This window comes from Polyodon spathula, chromosome 2 (genome assembly GCF_017654505.1).
Source record: "Polyodon spathula isolate WHYD16114869_AA chromosome 2, ASM1765450v1, whole genome shotgun sequence".
Classification (NCBI taxonomy): Eukaryota; Metazoa; Chordata; class Actinopteri; order Acipenseriformes; family Polyodontidae; genus Polyodon; species Polyodon spathula.
This window is the reverse complement of record NC_054535.1, coordinates 18,802,118-18,812,152: the sequence shown is the minus strand read 5'-3', so window position 1 is coordinate 18,812,152 and position 10,035 is coordinate 18,802,118.

Sequence of the window (10,035 nt, the reverse complement as noted above, 5' to 3'; positions counted from 1 at the left end):
AATCTGTAGAAACTGGGAATTCCCCCCATTTTTTAAACAGCGACACATTATTGAAACCATAGGTGAGTGATGGTTCTATAGTTGCATGCGTAAGCATTGCCAAAAAAAACGTAATAACATTCCTCATATAAAAACGATACACTGTTATGCTGACAGCATGGAAAACTTCTGTGGTGCCAGCTTTTGTTGCAGTAACCTTTAGAAAACATTGCCAAAATATGAATTACTTAAAATAAAAACATGAAAAAACAAGCAAACAAGCCTTCAAAAGGTTTTGCAGAATGGAGACACTTATGGGGTAACTTCACATAGATTTGCTGTAGTAATTTACTGAGATAAGATGTGTGTGTGTGTTTTTTTTGTTTGTTTTGCTTTTTTTTTTTTACTTGTACCTTTTAATAACAGCATTCCACACATCAAGATTGTGACTTGTTGAGAAAATGGTACTCTTTGAAAGACTTGGATTGGCAATGGTTTCAAAATGAAAGACATTCCCATATTTTTGATATTATCTGAAGACCCCGGATATTCAACTGTTGTCTACTAGGAACTTGGATCGAAAGTCCATGTATTTGTGAATCAGCTTTACTAACCAGCAGAGGACACAGAGTGGTAAACAGTGGGCAGCATCCTGAGGGTAATGCCCCTGGTGAATTAAATCTCCCAGCACTGTATAAAGAAGTCTAACAATTGTTAGACAGAATAAAGGCAGTGATTGTGTTAGGGTTTGGGTTATTGGTCTAGAATAAAGGCAGTGATCAGGTTAGGGTTATTAGTCCAGAATAAAGGCAGTGATCAGGTTAGGGTTATTGGTCCAGAATAAAGGCAGTGATCGGGTTAGGGTTATTGGTCCAGAATAAAGGCAGTGATCAGGTTAGGGTTATGGGTCCAGAATAAAGGCAGTGATCAGGTTCGGGTTATTTGACCAGAATAAAGGCAGTGATCAGGTTAGGGTTATTGGTCCAGAATAAAGGCAGTGATCAGGTTAGGGTTATTGGTCCAGAATAAAGGCAGTGATCGTGTTAGGGTTATTGGTCCAGAATAAAGGCAGTGATCATGTTAGGGTTAGGGTTATTGGTCCAGAATAAAGGCAGTGATCAGGTTAGGGTTATTTGTCCAGAATAAAGGCAGTGATCGTGTTAGGGTTATTGGTCCAGAATAAAGGCAGTGATCAGGTTAGGGTTATTGGTCCAGAATAAAGGCAGTGATCAGGATAGGGTTCGGGTTATTGGTCCAGAATAAAGGCAGTGATCATGTTAGGGTTAGGGTTATTGGTCCAGAATAAAGGCAGTGATCAGGTTAGGGTTACTGGTCCAGAATAAAGGCAGTGATCGGGTTAGGGTTTGGGTTATTGGTCCAGAATAAAGGCAGTGATCGGGTTAGAGTTATAGGTCCAGAATAAAAGCAGCAATTGGGTTAGGGTCAGGGTTAGGGTTAGGGTTAGGGTTATTGGGTTAGGGTTATTGGTATAGAATCAAGGCAGTTATTGTGTTCACCATGTAGCATGTAAAAAACAGGTGGATGGACATGATCAAGCATATAACTGAATATGAATTTAGTAGAAATATTTCCATTTATGAATCTTATTTTGTTCTCAAAGAAGAATACCAACATAAAGGTTTTAACTAATAAGTGATTTTGTAGATTCAAACTATTTCCAGCTGCTGTAATGATCTCCATTTAAAATGCAATACATTTGTATACACTCGTATGCAGAGTGATGTGTAAAATAGAAGATCATACTGTAGCATTTTTCTTCTATTATTTTGTATACCCTAGATATTTCACTAAGGCTCCTAATGTTTTCATTATGGTTATTACAGTACAATATTGTTCATAAAGAAATGCGAAATAGCTTTGCTGAAAGTATCAGCTGTAAAAATGTAATGAACTCTTTAAAAAATCAAATGACGTTAAAAAATGATAATTCCTCTAGAGGAAAATATACTTGAACTTTGACCCATTCGACTCCTCGAGACCATCGCTTTCAATGCAAACACAAAATGTCTCTTTTTCAATCACTCAAGAACATCCAGCGTACAGAAATTTTCATTAATGAGCAACAAAATGAGAATACTTAGAAAAAAATATGTAAAGCTGGTACATTCGCATCTCAGAGAAACTGAAGAGGAACGGGAAATTAAAACAAGGTAATCATCAAAATAAAGCTGAAGCACTAAAGGATAACGACACAGAACGTCTGTACAGCACTTAAACATGACATTTAAAAAAAAAAAGCTGTACTAAACCTCGTCTTCTTTAATATTAGCATCACAAGGGTATCCATGTATTATAAAAAAAAATAAAAGTTGGGCCTTTTAAGTGAGTTACAGTAAAACAATTACATCTCATGTTTCTGTGACAGTTTATAAACTTGACCTTCGGTCTCGTAATTTATGACATCACAGAAACCCTAGATGGAATTATTTTCCTGTAACTCACTGACGAGGTGAATCCAGGTGAAAGCTATGATCCCTTATTGATGTAACCTGTTAAATCCACTTCAATCAGTGTAGAAGAAGTGGAGACAGGTTAAAGAAGGATTTTTAAGCCTTGACACAATTGAGACATGGATTGTGTATGTGTGCCATTCAGAGGGTAAATTGACAAAAGATTTAAGTGCCTTTGAACGGGATATGGTAGTAGGTGCCAGGCGCGCCGGTTTCAGTGTGTCTTGAACTGCAACGCTGCTGGGTTTTTCATGCTCAACAGTTTCCCTTGGGTATCAAGGATGGTCCGCCACCCAAAGGACATCCAGCCAACTGCAGGCCAGTGGTCGAAAATGGCTCATTGATGAAAGAGGCCAAAGGAGGCTGACACGAATTGTGCAGAGCAACAGATGGGCTACAGTTAGTCAACTGACAGTCATCGGTACAACATTGGTACCGAAAGACCCATAAAAGAATGCACAACTCGTTGTACCTTGACACGAATGGGGTATGGCCGCGAACCTAACAGAGTTCCACTTCTTTCAGCAAAACACAAGAAACTGCAGTTGCAGTGGGCTAAGGAACGAAAACACTGGACACTGGAAGATTGGAAAAACATTGTCTGGTCTGATGAATCCCTGGTTCCTGCTGTTTCACGCTGATGGGAGGACTAGGGTATGGAGAAAACCCCATGAGTACATGCATCCATCATGCCGCATGTCAACATTGCAGGCTGGTGGTGGTGGTGTGATGGTGTGGGGTGTGTTTTCATGGCACACATTGGACCCCTTGATAAAAGTAGAGCAAAGTTTGAATGCCACAGGATATCTGAACATCATTGCCAATCAGGTGCATCCCTTCATGGCAGCAGTGTATCCATCTGCTAATGGATTTTTTCAGCAGGGTAATGCCCCATGCCACAAGGCTAGGATTGTCCAGGAATGGTTCCATGAACATGACAGTGAATTCAGCTTACTGCAGTGGCCTGCCCAGTCACCAGATCTCAATCCAATTGAGCATCTGTGGGATGAGATGGAACACGCTATTCAGAGCAGAGATCCACTACCAGCCAACTTGACACAACTGTGGGAAGCATTGAAGTCAACATGGGCCAGCATCCCTGTGAAACGCTTTTGACACCTTGTAGAGTCCATGCCCCAACAAATTCAGATGGTTCTGAGGGCAAAAGAGGGTGCAACTCAATAGTAGGAAGGTGTTCCTAATGTTTTGCACACTCAGTGTGTGTGTGTGTGTGTGTGTGTGTGTGTGTGTGTGTGTGTGTGTATATATATATTATATATATATATATGATATATATATATATATATATATATATATATATATATATATATATATTTTAGATCAATACCCATTGATCAACTGTGACATGGCCACACACCTTCAACATTCAAAAATTAGCCTCAGCTTTAATGGGTTTCCAGCTCTGGGTTAGATATTTAGCCTTTACATCACCTATAGTGGTATTTGGCTTTCTTATGTTACATCTCTCCAGTCCTAGCTCCATCAACAAAATCAACATAGATAAATATACTAGTATTTCTTAGAGCACATTATTGACCTTGGATTGAGGCCTAGTTTGAGGCCTGCATAACCTGATGCTCTTCCCCCCATGTGGAGAGCTTTCTCTCAATACAGTTTTTTGTTTCATGATTTCCTCCAGCCCACCAACGCGCCTACTGCAGACCCATACCTGAGACCTTTACCAATGTTTTCCGTGTAAATGCAGGCTTTAATGGTTTCCTGCCAGAGGTTTTCCTGTGCTTTAGAGTATTTTATTCATGTCTTATATGCCAATGGATTGTGATTAATATAAGCTTGCTGGAGGATATTTTGATAATAATAATGAGTCTGGAATGTACTATAGTGTGGCCTGATGATTACACTTAAAAACAGGCAATGCAATATATATATACACAAAACACCCATTTTTTTTCTTTTCTTTTAAAACAGGTTTTATATGAACGTTACAAAAATGATGAATGCTGAATCCTTAGACAAATGCGCTTCAACAGCAAGTTGTAGAAGATGAGGCTGTGACTGTCAGATTTATTGTAAACCTGAGGTTCTAGTTACAATTTGTGAATATTAAAGGTCACACTGTACTTGCTGAATAGAAGGTCATGGACCCTACACTAGCAGCCTGGTTAACATGGCTAACTTGGCTAACTTCCACGGTGAAACATCATCACGTAACAGCTGCCTATGATGAAACCTGTGCTGGAAATGTGATTGTTGTGATAATTCTGTTTGAACAGATCTTACCAGCTATTTCACAGGTATCTCAGAGGTATTTAGACAAACATTATCGCTTCGTCTAAAACCTTTTCCCCTAAAGCCTTTATCCTGCTCACTATCGGATTACATAATCGTTATTCAGTCCCCCTGTGGGACAACAGAATTAACATGTTCTATATAACAGAGTATATAGCACCAAATGTTCTGAGTCAGCACAGGCAGACAGAGTGGGCTACACTCGCAGGATAATCAATGAATTTGACACATACCACCATTTTTTGACTAAGATTATTTGCTACCAACAATTAAAAAAGGTTAACGGAATGGCATTTTAAATCAAGACCACACCATGTTCACACAAGGGCGACACGTGTAATTACTGTGTCATTACAATCAACTGTAATTAGAAAAGTGATCAAGTGCAGTGGCTGAGTCAAATTTGTAGAGAGAAATAGATTGCAACCTAATTCTAACAATGTAAAACTAACAAGGAACAGCTCAGAACTCATCATTCCTGTAGCTTAGTTTTTTCATAGAGCCTTTTACAACACAGGGTAATGAGCCTGGCTTGCACCAACCACTTAACTTTAGGGGCCATGTCAAGATAGCAATGGAAAGCGGGGTGAGTCAGCAGGGTGGCTCCGCAGTGGTCTAAAATACATTTAAAAAAGCCAGCTGTGGCATATCATGGGTGATCAAATCAACCCTGAAGTGTCTCCGTGGCACCAAAAAGTTTATTTGACTTGTTCACTTTTTAACCTTGATGTTGCACAAATAAAAGTTTACAAATATTTTGGTGAACAAATCCTGAGGTTCTCCCAAAAAGAAAGATGTACCGGTACACACTGACTCACAAGGTTCTGCAGAGCACCTCAGCCTTTCTAAATGATTATTTTGAACTATTAAGTTAATAGCTGATGAAGTGTATTACTATTGTATGCTATTTTTTGTCTAGCAAATGGGTGCTTTCTAACCTATGTCAAATAATTATAAACAGCAAAAGATATAGTTTATTATATTATATGTCGTTAAAAAGAATATATCCATATATATATGATAATATATTATATATATATCTATATATATATATATATAGAAATGTACAAATTTACAGTAATTAATTATAATCAATCATTAATTAATATTAGTTTAAAAACCAAAAAAACCCAGCACTGAAATAGAAATATTATCTGCAATGAAATCCTTATATAAAGATAATTCCACACCCATTAGCTTTGAGAATTGACAATTGGCACCCGTTAAAACAAAAGGCCTAGCTTGGTTAGTAGGCCTATCCCTTTTCACATGACCAGACCACTCCGACAGGCTCCTAATGAGATATGTCGGAACCTAATGATGTCACCGCAGACTGGAAGAAACCTGAAAGATCCCTTTTATCTGGCAGAATTAATTTGCTTCATTCATCTCCACTAGCAGACAGAGCTACTTATCAAACCTGATGAGAAACGAAAACAAACCCGTCAATCAGCCCCATAAATGAAATTCAAGACCTGCTTATGTGGAATCAGGCTCCTAGCTGGCAAATAAACAGAACTGTTAAGAGCAACAACTGCGCAGAAACTGTGTGATGAAACAGTATTGGAAACATTATTACAATAAAATATATCGGTAGTGTATTTTTTATTACATCCTTCATGTGCAAACATCAAAGGGTGCTTAAAAATATATATGGGTGCCTAGTACTGAGAAGAAGAAAGACAGAGCAAATGGGCCTTTCATCTCTAGATCACTTAGGACAAAGAGTAATGGAGCAGAAGTAGAGTTAGTCCCATATTAAAACTGAATACACTTTATCACACTGCCACAGTTCTGCGAGACTTTCACACAAGCCCCCTGAGTACCCACTACACAAGGCACTTCATTTCCTTTGCTGTTGAACTGGTTCTAGGCTGCCTCTACTTTGCTGTGAGGACTTTACCACAAGCCCACTGAAATGACCTTTAGTCCGAATACCATGAATAATGCAGTACTTTTAATACAATTAAACTGTGCAAATATCTGTGCTGGACCTAGTTAAATCAATCAGATTTATCGGTCATACACCCAACTTAATGGAACTCTCTGTAAGGTGTATTTACAGTATATTTAGTTTTCTACATTTTAGATATGCAGTATTATAATTATACTGCACTAATTAGAAATATGATTTATTAATAGGCACTATTGTAATTAATGCAGTACCTAAGACCTAAGACCAAGTTCTACAGAAAAACAGGCCTATTTGTTGTGTGGGATGTTCTGTGTTTTAATGGTTATTTTGTCAGGTTATCAGTGAACTCCTGATGAAGTCAACTCTGTTTATTGTCCGTCTTTTTGTCTTTTTGGAGTGATATTTAAAAAAAAAAAAATCTCACTGTACTGATTAGTATGGAGCCAGGGAGGGGCCATGAAGATAAAAAAATAATAATAATAATCTTGTGGGCATGATTTACCATCTCATGTCCCCTCCCGTGCTCTGTAGATTGGTAATAAAGTGCTTTGGTATTGACAGATACAACCATCCACTGTGTGGCACATACTTAATTTTATGGGCTGCCATCAGATGGCAGTATGGAGCTATATGGATATAATTCTGTAACTGCTGGTTCAAGCATGGCTGCTGCTTTGCTATAAACCTGGTAAAGGACATCTGACACTGACATGTGCATGTCTTTAGAAAAGCTTTGAATATAATTTTGCAGTTTTGTTTTAATCTTCCATTTTTTTCTCAAGTTAAGTTTTATCTTTACTTTCTGTGAAGCAATTCTGTAACAAATTATTTCTTTCTTTCACTAGTAATGAATTGTTTTTTTTTTAAATGTATTTAAGCATGTGTGTTTTTTGTGGGTCTATTCAAATAAACAATTCAAATAAACACCAAGATATTTTAATAATATGTTACAATAAATTAAATAGTCATTAATGTTCTAAATAAAACACAGTATATTTCTCTAGTATATTAGCTCTATGTGAACAATTCTGCAAGTACATAGAGTAAATATGGACTGAAGAGGAGGGCCATAGAGGAAAAATATTGATCCCAGGGAAGACTATTGTTACCAACAGGGGGCTATAATGCCTGTAGCTGCAGGCTGAGGGCATTGCACCCTGGAATTCTTCCCGAAGGGCATTTAATTTTCCACTATGAGCTGAGTTTGCGGTATATATTTAATATATGAGCCAGTCAAAATAATAAGTGAGGAAAGGTTGGATAGTAAATATGATTTTATATACTGTAAAGCCATAAATATTTTCGCGTATGAAATAAAAAAGTTAATATTTTTGGCACTTTTTTGTGCTGTACATAAAACAAAGTAATATACTACCAATAATTCCGGAGCAAAAAAGGTTTATGGGTATGCTTCACGAAATACTTTGGTAATAAATATGTATGGATTTACATAACTTATACAGCATAAGTAAATAACTAAATAACAAATGAATAACAAAAAAAAAAAAATTGAAGTTCATATTGCAAGTTGTTTTCCTTCTTTTGTAGTATATTTTGTAATTAATTTTCTGTTAAGTCAAAGAGTCGCCATTCAACCGTTTATCTTGTTGTTCAGGAGCGGAGATGGAGGGCTTCCTTTGAACAGGGGAGGGACTGACAGTGATGTGAACCAATCACATGACAAACGGAGACTGTTGCCTGGTGGTGTAAAGATGTGAGGGCAATACTTTAATCTATTTTTGCTCCTATAATGAGGTTTTAACCAATCACAGGCGAGAATTTCCAAGCACTGACTCATTCATATATATATATATATATATATATAGAGAGAGAGAGAGAGAGAGAGAGAGAGAGAGAGAGAGAGAGAGAGAGAGAGAGAGAGAGACACACACACACACACACACACACACACACACACACACACACACACACACAGTCAACCTCGGTTAACTCGACTGGTGGATAACTGGACACCTTTGCTTAATTCGACAGTCTTGGTCCCGAATTTTCTCTATATAGGCAAACATTATATATATCTCCAACATCTTGATTTTTTTTTAATTCGACACCACGCTTTACTCTTAAATCCACACAAGAGATAAAAACCATTAAGCAGACAAGTGGACAACACTGTCGTTTCACGTGACTGACCTCTGACTGCAATTCATTCATTGGCTACGAGGTGCGTGGTTACAGTGCCAGTTCATAATGAATGAGAAGCGAAACATTAGTTCTCGTTCAATTGGCTTTAATTAAAGCCAACATTTGGAAACTGTTCACGGGACATCATAAACATGGGAGGGGTTATACCCAAACAACACTCATTAACATATAATAGACGTACCCCCCCCCCCCCAAAAAAAAAAAAAAAGGTGGTTGTTAACACGATTACACATCAGTCACTGCATCGGTCGTGAAAGCACAAAAACAATCAATTATTAAGTTACCGATTAACTTTTTGGGGTTAAAATGAAAAAAAAAAAACAAAAAAAAAAAAAAAACAAACATATTTTCTATCTATATACTTTTTTATAGGTTAGTTTTTTTTTTTTTTTTTTTTTTTTTTTTGTTTTAATAATTATGTCGAACTAAAACAATTTAAGCATGTGAAGTACAATACATTGTGCTGGCCTCTAAAAGTAAAACCAAAAACACAATGTATCTAAAACAAATTAAATTAACTGAATTTTGCGGAGAGTTCACAAAACTGCCTGCCTCACACAGCCGGCGGAATTCGCATGACGGATGTTAGTGCAGGTCTGCTTTCAGAGGCTGCAAATGATAACTTCCGCTCAATCGCATGATCAATTATGTTAAATTCAGTATTGTTTCTTTTCGGTTTCTAAAAGGCAGACAATATTGAATGCAGTTCAGCATTTTTTGTTTTGCTCTGACTCTACTCATATTGTTTTGAATTTACTGTTAGTCCTATGTAAATGACGGCTCGTCAGCGGAGGCAGAGGAGGCACTGCCATGCCTACTTAATAAATACCTAGGTTGCCGCCCGACTGCTATCCAAATTCTCCACACAGTCACCGCTGTACGTTTGGAGCAGGCAGTTGGCCGCCTGTCACCTCTCTGCATATGATTAGCACGTCTATTAGCCAATCATATTCTTCATTTTTTTCAGCTGGTTTGCATGGAACTCTAAGTAAACCCATCTTAAAAATAGCAAAAGGTGGCATGCCTCCTCTCCTCTTTTAGCAAATCACCGTTCATTTGCCCTGCCACATTGATGACCTGGGATGCTAATTGTTATGAGAAATGAAGCGTTTGGGACGAATATTATGATTAATTTACATTATTATTATTATTATTATTATTATTGTATATGATACATATAAATGGTATATATTTACCATATTTGGTATTACACAACCATTAAAGCTACAGCTACTG